Below are 12,113 nucleotides of genomic sequence, written 5' to 3' on the forward strand. Positions count from 1 at the left end.
GTCCCGATCAGAAAGTTTAAAGCGACATTACAGATTCATCACTTTCCGCATCTGCCTGTTTCTCTATTTATACCTCCTTTTTACCCCTTTTGTTTAGCGTGGAGTTAGGCATGTTAGGCCGAATGCCGATTGTCTAAATCGCGAAGAGTATCCGTGCGAGTTTAGGGTTTTTTTACGCTATAGGGCCCTTCTTCTGAAGATAGCATTTAGAATCTCATCCCTAGTCATTGCATCTTTCTACTCTAGAAGTAACGTTTTACAGTTATTTCACTCAATTTTTATTTCATCGTGGAGCGACGAATTTTTTCTTTCTTATACATCAGTCCCGATCAGAAAGTTTAAAGCGACATTACAGATTCATCACTTTCCGCATCTGCCTGTTTCTCTATTTCTACCTCTTTTTCAACTCTTTATTTTTAGCGTGGCATTAGGCCGAATGCCGATTGTTTAAATCGCACAGAGTAGCCGTGTGAGTTTTAGGGTTTTTTACGCTATAGGGCCTATCTTCTGAAGATAGCATTTAGAATCTCATCCCTAGTCATTGCATCTTTCTACTCTAGAAGTAACGTTTTACGTTTATTTCTCTAAATTTTTACTTCATCGTGTAACGACGAAATTTTTCTTTCTAATACATCAGTCCCGATCAGAAAGTTTAATGCGACATTACAGGTTCATCACTTTCCGCATCTGCCTGTTTCTCTATTTATACTTCTTTTTTACCCCTTTTGTTTAGCGTGGAGTTAGGCATGTTAGGCCGAATGCCGATTGTTTAAATCGCGCAGAGTAGCCGTGCGCGTTTTAGGGTTTTTTACGCTATAGTGCCTATCTTCTGAAGATAGCATTTAGAATATCATCCCTAGTCATTGCATCTTTCTACTCTAGAAGTAACGTTTTACAGTTATTTCTCTCAATTTTTATTTCATCGTGGAGCGACGAATTTTGTCTTTCTTATACATCAGTCCCGATCAGAAAGTTTAAAGCGACATTACAAATTCATCAATTTCCGCATCTGCCTGTTTCTCTATTTATACCTCTTTTTAATCCTTTATTTTTAACGTGGCATTAGGCCGAATGCCGATTGTTTAAATCGCGCAGAGTAGCCGTGCGCGTTTTAGGTTTTTACGCTATAGCGCCTATCTTCTGAAGATAGCATTTAGAATCTCATCCCTAGTCATTGCATCTTTCCACTCTAGAAGTAACGTTTTACATTTATTTCTCTAAATTTTTACTTCATCGTGTAGCGACGAATTTTATCTTTCTAATACATCAGTCAGTCCCGATCAGAAAGTTTCAAGCGACATTACAGATTCATCACTTTCCGCATCTGCCTGTTTCTCTATTTATACCTCTTTTCCAACCCTTTGATTTTAGCGTGGCATTAGGTCGAATGCCGATTGTTTAAATCGCGCAGAGTAGCAGTGCGAGTTTAGGGTTTTTTACGCTATAGGGCCTTTCTTCTGAAGATAGCATTTAAAATCTCATCCCTAGTCATTGCATCTTTCTACTCTATAAGTAACGTTTTACATTTATTTCTCTCAATTTTTATTTCATCGTGGAGCGACGAATTTTTTCTTTCTTATACATTAGTCCCGATCAGAAAGTGTAAAGCGACATTACAGATTCATCACTTTCCGCATCTGCCTGTTTCTCTATTTCTACCTCTTTTCAACCATTTATTTTTAGCGTGGCATTAGGTCGAATGCCGATTGTTTAAATCGCGCAGAGTAGCCGTGCGAGTTTTAGAGTTTTTACGCTATAGGGCCTATCTTCTGAAGATAGCATTTACAATCTCATCCCTAGTCATTGCATCTTTCTACTCTAGAAGTAACGTTTTACGTTTATTTCTCTAAATTTTTACTTCATCGTGTAGCGACGAATTGTTTCTTCCTAATACATCAGTCCCGATCAGAAAGTGTAAATCGACATTACAGATTCATCACTTTCCGCATCTGCCTGTTTCTCTATTTATACCTCTTTTCAACCCTTTATTTTAACGTGGCATTAGGCCGAATGCCGATTGTTTAAATCGCGCAGAGTAGCCGTGCGCGTTTTAGGTTTTTTTACGCTATAGCGCCTATCTTCTGAAGATAGCATTTAGAATCTCATCCCTAGTCATTGCATCTTTCTACTCTAGAAGTAACGTTTTACGTTTATTTCTCTCAATTTTTATTTCATCGTGTAGCGACGAATTTTTTTCTTTCTATTACATCAGTCCCGATCAGAAAGTTTAAAGCGACATTACAGATTCATCACTTTCCGCATCTGCCTGTTTCTCTATTTATACCTCTTTTTTACCCCTTTTGTTTAGCGTGGAGTTGGGCATGTTAGGCCGAATGCCGATTGTTTAAATCATGCAGAGTATCCGTGCGAGTTTAGGGTTTTTTACGCTATAGGGCCTTTCTTCTGAAGATAGCATTTAGAATCTCATCCTAGTCATTGCATCTTTCTACTCTAGAAGTAACGTTTTACATTTATTTCTCTCGATTTTTATTTCATCGTGGAGCGACGAATTTTTCTTTCTTATACATCAGTCCTGATCAGAAAGTTTAAAGCGACATTACAGATTCATCACTTTCCGCATCTGCCTGTTTCTCTATTTCTACCTCTTTTTCAAACCTTTATTTTTAACGTGGCATTAGGTCGAATGCCGATTGTTTAAATCGCGCAGAGTAGCCGTGCGAGTTTCAGAGTTTTTACGCTATAGGGCTTATCTTCTGAAGATAGCATTTAGAATCTCATCCCTAGTCATTGCATCTTTCTACTCTAGAAGTAACGTTTTACGTTTATTTCTCTAAATTTTTACTTCATCGTGTAGCGACGCATTTTTTCTTTCTTATACATCAGTCCCGATCAGAAAGTTTAAAGCGACATTACAGATTCATCACTTTCCGCATCTGCCTGTTTCTCTATTTCTACCTCTTTTCAACCCTTTATTTCTAGCGTGGCATTAGGCCGAATGCCGATTGTTTAAATCGCGCAGAGTAGCCGTGTGAGTTTTAGGGTTTTTTACGCTATAGGGCCTATCTTCTGAAGATAGCATTTTAAAAAATCTCATCCCTAGTCATTGCATCTTTCTACTCTATAAGTAACGTTTTACATTTATTTCTCTCAATTTTTATTTCATCGTGTAGCGACGAATGTTTTCTTTCTATTACATCAGTCCCGATCAGAAAGTTTAAAGCGACATTACAGATTCATCACTTTCCGCATCTGCCTGTTTCTCTATTTATACCTCCTTTTTACCCCTTTTGTTTAGCGTGGAGTTAGGCCGAATGCCGATTGTTTAAATCATGCAGAGTATCCGTGCGAGTTTAGGGTTTTTTACGCTATTGGGCCTTTCTTCTGAAGATATCATTTAGAATCTCATCCCTAGTCATTGCATCTTTCTACTCTAGAAGTAACGTTTTACATTTATTTCTATCAATTTTTATTTCATCGTGGAGCGACGAAATTTTTCTTTCTTATACATCAGTCCCGATCAGAAAGTTTAAAGCGACATTACAGATTCATCACTTTCCGCATCTGCCTGTTTCTCTATTTCTACCTCTTTTTCAACCCTTTATTTTTAGCGTGGCACTATTATAGTGCCGAATTATAGGCCGAATGCCGATTGTTTAAATCGCGCAGAGTAGCCGTGTGAGTTTTAGGGTTTTTTACGCTATAGGGCCTATCTTCTGAAGATAGCATTTAGAATCTTATCCCTAGTCATTGCATCTTTCTACTCTAGAAGTAACGTTTTACGTTTATTTCTCTAAATTTTTACTTCATCGTGTAGCGACGAATTGTTTCTTTCTAATACATCAGTCCCGATCAGAAAGTTTAAAGCGACATTACAGATTCATCACTTTCCGCATCTGCCTGTTTCTCTATTTATACCTCCTTTTTACCCCTTTTGTTTAGCGTGGAGTTAGGCATGTTAGGCCGAATGCCGATTGTCTAAATCGCGAAGAGTATCCGTGCGAGTTTAGGGTTTTTTACGCTATAGTGCCTATCTTCTGAAGATAGCATTTAGAATCTTATCCCTAGTCATTGCATCTTTCTACTCTAGAAGTAACGTTTTACGTTTATTTCTCTAAATTTTTACTTCATCGTGTAGCGACGAATTTTTTCTTTCTATTACATCAGTCCCGATCAGAAAGTTTAAAGCGACATTACAGATTCATCACTTTCCGCATCTGCCTGTTTCTCTATTTATACCTCCTTTTTACCCCTTTTGTTTAGCGTGGAGTTAGGCATGTTAGGCCGAATGCCGATTGTTTAAATCATGCAGAGTATCCGTGCGAGTTTAGGGTTTTTACGCTATTGGGCCTTTCTTCTGAAGATATCATTTAGAATCTCATCCCTAGTCATTGCATCTTTCTACTCTAGAAGTAACGTTTTACATTTATTTCTATCAATTTTTATTTCATCGTGGAGCGACGAATTTTTCTTTCTTATACATCAGTCCCGATCAGAAAGTTTAAAGCGACATTACAGATTCATCACTTTCCGCATCTGCCTGTTTCTCTATTTCTACCTCTTTTTCAACCCTTTATTTTTAGCGTGGCATTAGGCCGAATGCCGATTGTATAAAATCGCGCAGAGTAGCCGTGTGAGTTTTAGGGTTTTTTACGCTATAGGGCCTATCTTCTGAAGATAGCATTTAGAATCTCATCCCTAGTCATTGCATCTTTCTACTCTAGAAGTAACGTTTTACGTTTATTTCTCTAAATTTTTACTTCATCGTGTAGCGACGAATTTTTTCTTTCTAATACATCAGTCCCGATTAGAAAGTTTAATGCGACATTACAGATTCATCACTTTCCGCATCTGCCTGTTTCCCTATTTATACCTCTTTTTTACCCCTTTTGTTTAGCGTGAAGTTAGGCATGTTAGGCCGAATGCCGATTGTTTAAATCGCGCAGAGTAGCCGTGCGCGTTTTAGGGTTTTTTACGATATAGGGCCTATCTTCTGAAAGATAGCATTTAGAATCTCATCCCTAGTCATTGCATCTTTTTCTTTCTTATACATCAGTCCTGATCAGAAAGTTTAAAGCGACATTACAGATTCATCACTTTCCGCATCTGCCTGTTTCTCTATTTCTACCTCTTTTTCAACCCTTTATTTTTAGCGTGGCATTAGGCCGAATGCCGATTGTATAAAATCGCGCAGAGTAGCCGTGTGAGTTTTAGGGTTTTTTACGCTATAGGGCCTATCTTCTGAAGATAGCATTTAGAATCTCATCCCTAGTCATTGCATCTTTCTACTCTAGAAGTAACGTTTTACGTTTATTTCTCTAAATTTTTACTTCTTCGTGTAGCGACGAATTGTTTCTTTCTAATGCATCAGTCCCGATCAGAAAGTTTAAAGCGACATTACAGATTCATCACTTTCCGCATCTGCCTGTTTCTCTATTTATACCTCCTTTTTACCCCTTTTGTTTAGCGTGGAGTTAGGCCGAATGCCGATTGTTTAAATCATGCAGAGTATCCGTGCGAGTTTAGGGTTTTTTACGCTATTGGGCCTTTCTTCTGAAGATATCATTTAGAATCTCATCCCTAGTCATTGCATCTTTCTACTCTAGAAGTAACGTTTTACATTTATTTCTATCAATTTTTATTTCATCGTGGAGCGACGAATTTTTTCTTTCTTATACATCAGTCCCGATCAGAAAGTTTAAAGCGACATTACAGATTCATCACTTTCCGCATCTGCCTGTTTCTCTATTTCTACCTCTTTTTCAACCCTTTATTTTTAGCGTGGCACTATAGGCCGAATGCCGATTGTTTAAATCGCGCAGAGTAGCCGTGTGAGTTTTAGGGTTTTTTACGCTATAGGGCCTATCTTCTGAAGATAGCATTTAGAATCTCATCCTAGTCATTGCATCTTTCTACTGTAGAAGTAACGTTTTACGTTTATTTCTCTAAATTTTTACTTCATCGTGTAGCGACGAATTGTTTCTTTCTAATACATCAGTCCCGATCAGAAAGTTTAAAGCGACATTACAGATTCATCACTTTCCGCATCTGCCTGTTTCTCTATTTATACCTCTTTTTACCCTTTTTGTTTAGCGTGGAGTTAAATCCCGATCAGAAAGTTTCAAGCGACATTACAGATTCATCACTTTCCGCTTCTGCCTGTTTCTCTATTTATACCTCTTTTCCAACCCTTTGATTTTAGCGTGGCATTAGGCCGAATGCCGATTGTTTAAATCGCGCAGAGTAGCAGTGCGAGTTTAGGGTTTTTTACGCTATAGGGCCTTTCTTCTGAAGATAGCATTTAGAATCTCATCCCTAGTCATTGCATCTTTCTACTCTAGAAGTAACGTTTTACATTTATTTCTCTCAATTTTTATTTCATCGTGGAGCGACGAATTTTTTCTTTCTTATACATCAGTCCCGATCAGAAAGTTTCAAGCGACATTACAGATTCATCACTTTCCGCATCTGCCTGTTTCTCTGTTTATACCTCTTTTCCAACCCTTTGATTTTAGCGTGGTATTAGGCCGAATGCCGATTGTTTAAATCGCGCAGAGTAGCAATGCGAGTTTACGGTTTTTTTACGCTATAGGGCCTTTCTTCTGAAGATAGCATTTAAAATCTCATCCCTAGTCATTGCATCTTTCTACTCTAGAAGTAACGTTTACATTTATTTCTCTCAATTTTTATTTCATCGTGTAGCGACGAATTTTTTTTCTAATACATCAGTCCCGATCAGAAAGTTTAAAGCGACATTACAGATTCATAACTTTCCGCACAGCCGTGCGCGTTTTAGGGTTTTTTACGCTATAGGACCTATCAGGCGGTCACTTTCCGCATCTGCCTGTTTCTCTATTTCTACCTCCTTTTCACCTCTTTTTTTAAGCGTGGCATTAGGCCGAATGCCGATTGTTGAAATCGCGCAGATTAGCCGTTCCCGTTTTAGGGCTTTTTACGCTATAGGGTCTATCTTCTGAAGATAGCATTTAGAATCTCATGCTATCTTCTGTAGATACAGCGAAACAAAAGTCCTAATACGCGCACAGGCTGCTCTGCGCGAATTAAAAATCGGCATTCGGCCTAATGCCGCACTATTAAAAAAGTGGGAAAAAGAAGTAAAATAGAGAAACAGGCAGATGCTGAAAGTGAGGTTTGTAATATCGCTTTAAACTTTCTGATCGGGACTGATGTATTAGAAAAGAAAAAAAAAATATTTCTTAATTTTTAAAAATTAGATCAAAATATCTGGGACCAGTTTTTTTATTTTTTTGAATTTTGACCAATTTCACCAAAAATATTTGAAATTTGAGCCAAAATCGGGCTTTTTTATGATTTTTTTGCATTTTTGACCATTTTTGGTGCAAATTTCTCAAAGTTGGTCGAAATTCAAAAAAATGAAAAATCGGGTCCTAGATATTTTGATCTAGTTTTTAAAAATTAATAAAAAAAAATGTTGGCCCAAGAAATTTTTTGTTACGATGCACGAAAAAAGTGGACCAAAACCGTTATTTTTTGGGATTTTGGGCCAAAAGTGCCATTTTGGCCCAAATTTTACCTCACAGATGAACTTATCAAGTCTTTGCCATTCTAAATATGTATACTTTTATATACTTTGGACCAACAATTTAGAAGTTATGAGGCCCGAAAGTTTCCATATTTCCAGGGTTCAGACCAACCTTAACATAAGAACATTAAACTTAATTCACATTTAGGCGCAATTTGTATTGTCACGTCCCTCTTCTGAGTACATGCAGCCACGTGGACTTATTGCTTTCATCCCTCTGATACTGGGAACCTTTGAGCTAGCAGCCGTTTCACCATGGAAGTCCATATGCCTCTGTTTGTGACCATACTCCTTGCATTGTATATAGATTGATGTAATCCCAAGTTCTTGGCAGCTGCTTTGCAAGCCAGCGTTTTAGGGGTCTACCTCTAGGCCTATATGTCCAGGTATTCTACATTCAAGGGCATGTTTAGGGAATCTGTCCTGTGGCATCCGCACGATGTGTTCAAAGTAGAACAGTTGTTTGGCTTTGATTTTGTCTAATATTGTGACCTTGCTGTTTGTTGCCTCTCTGTGTGTTCCTTAGCCTCTCTTCTGGAGACTCCCATGATCCATCTTAAACAGGACATCTCAAACACCAACCTGAATCCCCTCTCTCTCTTTTCTTGAGCGTCCAAGCTTCTGAGCCATATGTTGCTATTGACAAGATTAGCACCTGGTAAAGTTCCATTTTTGTGTCAGTACTGATTTCGTTTGACTTCCATATTGTGGTTAACTTTTGCATGCTTCCCATTGCCAGTTCAATCCTCCGTTTGATGTCTTCCTTACTAGTTGAGTTCTCTGTAATGACCCCTCTCAGGTATATAGGTGAAGGTTTGGACCTGCTTCAGTTGGTCACTTTATATGAAAATGGTTATTGGGTGGCTGACTTTGTTGATGATCTGAACTTCAGTTTTCCCTTTGTTTATCATGTTTATAGTGAGGCCAAATTTCTTGCTTTGAGTGTGGACTAGAGTAACAAGTGATTGAAGATCTTCCTCTGAATCTGGCATTATTCAATGTCATCAGCAAACCGCAGGTTGTTGAGGGTTTTGCCTTGGATTTTAATGCCAGTGTCCAGGTCCCGGATTGCCAGTATCCAGGTCCTGGATTGCTAAGCTGATGACTAATTCAAGCAGTATGCTAAATAACTGTCGCAATAACATGCAGCCACAGTCCAACAGAAATATGTACATGCATAACCTTTGACCCATTATTTCATCCGGTTCTGAGGTTATACATTTCTGAAACAAATTATTTTCCTGTTTCGTTTTCCGAGAAGAGTAGTTCTAGACAAATTACGATTGAACCGGTACATTTAAAAAAAATTGGCCTCTGTGCATGAGATATTTGACGTTTGACCTATATTACTCTATAACTCCTGAACTAACCACCCTAGTGCAATACGGTATGGCAATTGACTTTCTTATTCCTAGCAATGAGGGAAACAATTTGAGGTATGATACAACATAATAGAACACATTTTAAATGCTGAACCCATTATGACCTTCGACCTCTCGTGTGAAGCATAGGGGGCATACAAAAATGAAACCAATTCTAGTTTTATCATTTGAGATGTAAGAATGCCAAAAAACATTGGTTCCACTAATGTAGCATGACAAAATGCTACCTCAAATATCACTACACAGCGCCATGTACGCTACTTTATAAAAGCATTGTAATTTCTTTCACACCCCTGTCAAATCTGCTACTTCCCAATAACTACAATGTACTAAATAGTAACAGACTAATGTGTGAGCAGACCCTATGGTCTGTGTCTGCAACCAGTATTAATGAAAATCAGTCTCATCACAGACCCACTGCACACCGACATCGCCTGGTTAATAATTACATTGTACAACAGAGACACTAAAATGAATACACGGGAATGTGCTATGCACGATTTGATATTCAGACGATAAATCTTTGGATACCGGGGTGAAAATGATGAATATCTCCGTAATTGTTTTTATTCTAAAGAAGCCATATTTCGATGCTTGCACTTGATTGAATATATGTGTTGAAAGGATAATATTATGATAGTCGTTAGCTTGCGTATTGAGAAAGAACCGTGCGTATTGAGCTCAAAAACTGACAAAAATTCTGATTTTATATGTGCCGAACTATAGCGCAGCGTAGGCCACTCGTCAATAGTTGTCAATAGCCTCAGTCAGATGTTCCTCGGCCCATTATGCGTCTCAAAACTATTAAACAGGTCGGAACAAAATGGCCATGCGTGGCTGTGGATTCAAACGACCATGGCGATTTCTGCCATGAAGATATCAGGGCGATGATAAACATACTGACGAGTGGCATTCCCCGACTAGCTTTAAAGATGTGTAATAGAACCTGGTGTACTTTTATACACCCACATAATATCCCAAGTGGGCACATTTTTAAGATAAAAATCCTCCTTAATTAAAGTGCCACTTCGTTGAGAAAAAAATGCTAAAACAATAATAATTGAAAATAAGGTCATCATATTATGTATGCTGTGATCCTTAATCTACATACAGAAATATTTATTTTGGCAACCATAGTTCTCGAGAAGCAAGATCACTGAACTACAATAAAAATCAAAAAGCATGCCAAATGAAATTAGAAATAATACCCGGTGTAATCCCTACACCGTTAAATGTCTTGTTTTTTGTCCTCCTGCGGCCATGCACAAGCGTTGGTCTCGGTTTCAGCTCGTGACGAAGAAGCACAAACCAGCTTGGAAGCGAGACTAGCAATATGTGCGTGCGTATGAACGTCCGTACGAACGTACAGACCGCGCGAGACGTATGCAACATCACAATCTCATTATTATTATTATTATTATTATTATTATTATTATTATTATTATTATTATTATTATTATTATTATTATTATTATTATTATTGTTAATTTATTTATTATCAGACGATGGACACTGAAATGTCACAAGTAAACACCAATAAGAGATCTCATAGCGTTGCTGATGACACTGAAAAAGCCACTAGCCACAACGTTGTCATGGTTGTTGATGACATCAATAACGATACTGACAACATCGACGCGACTGATATTATTGCAACTAATAACGCCGGTGTCGGTGTCGCCGATAATCATGATAAAACTGTTGATGTCGCCCTTAGCACTCTTGATGGCGCCAATAGCGCAGCTGGTGGCGTCAGTAAATCATGAATGACAATATCGCTGATAATAATACTGCAACTGATAACGCCGGTGATATTGTCGCCCATAATAATGATAAGGCTTCTGTTTTCGCCGTTGTCACTCTTAATAGCAAGGCCGGTGACGCAAGTAAAATTATGAATGAAAATATCGATAATGGTAATATTGCAACTGATAACGCCAGTGGCGGTGCCGCCGATAACAACGATAACACCCCTAATGTCTCCGTTATTGGCGCTAGTGAAATTGTGAATGACAGTACCGCTACCGATGATGCAATTAACACGGCTGTTGACGCCAATAGCGCGGCTGTATAGCGCAGATATTACAGCTTATGATGAAGATATCGCTAGTAGCGCATACCCCAATCGTGTTATTTGGGCAAAGCGAGTTACATGGCGTATGCAATGTGCTGGTCTGTGATACACAGGAAACACCAGCGGCATGCCCAGTTCAAATAACTCGACTCGACCCATTAAATAAAGCTTTACATTGCTAGTTCCACACTTATGACATTAGGGCCATCAAGCAAATCGTAGTTCATAAGAATTTCTCCGAAGTACAGGGATGGCAAAAACAGTTCCTGGTAGTAATTTATCGTTGTTACTGAGGTTTTTTTACAAATTGTTGTTGTTTTAGCCCTCTTTACAACATAACTCAAGAACCACAGGACCTACAAGAGTATATCTGTGATATTTTAATTCTTCTACTCACTCGCTATAAAATTATCAATGCAATTTTGCCAAAGCTCACTACCATTCGCAAGATGCTGTGAACTACTAAATCGCAACAGTTTAAAATAGTTGCTAACCTTAAATCAATTTCTGTGTCTTTATTGTTACCAACACGTTACTCACAGTCGAATAATTATATTAAATTATGACGTTGCTGATGAGTTCCTGAGTTAATTACATACGTCATGCAGTTCTTGCTTACTAGCTGGGTTTTAACGGAGTTAGTTGTATTAAAGCAATAATGTGCCATTTGCATTAAGAATAGATTCCTATTTAAATGTTAGTTTTCACTGATCACATTGTCCGTTTTTAATTTCGAGCCAAACAAATGAGGTAAAGTGAAGATAATTGCGATTTCATTCCAGCGCACGACGTTGTTTGATGGTATGTTTTATAATGAAAGACAAAGATAAAGACAATTTATCGCGTCTGACGTCACCTATCAATCAAACTCGAGCACGGTTTCTTTACAAGTGTCGTGATGATGACTTGCTGAACGCGGATTTATAACCGGGCGTCTTATTGTTAATTTTGCACCTTTCGACATGCAAACCATCTCAAAAGTTAGGTATTTATAGTAGGAAACTTTCTTTGGTGAAGGCACCATGTCCACAATGCCTAGAAAAAGCTGCTTTTTGCCTTGTAAAAGTACGGGCTTTTCGCCATTTGCTACTATTCCTTTTCTCCGATCAGCACCAGATAGATCGGTCTTCCTTTA

Source organism: Amphiura filiformis, chromosome 2 (assembly GCF_039555335.1).
Source record: "Amphiura filiformis chromosome 2, Afil_fr2py, whole genome shotgun sequence".
Lineage (NCBI taxonomy): Eukaryota > Metazoa > Echinodermata > Ophiuroidea > Amphilepidida > Amphiuridae > Amphiura > Amphiura filiformis.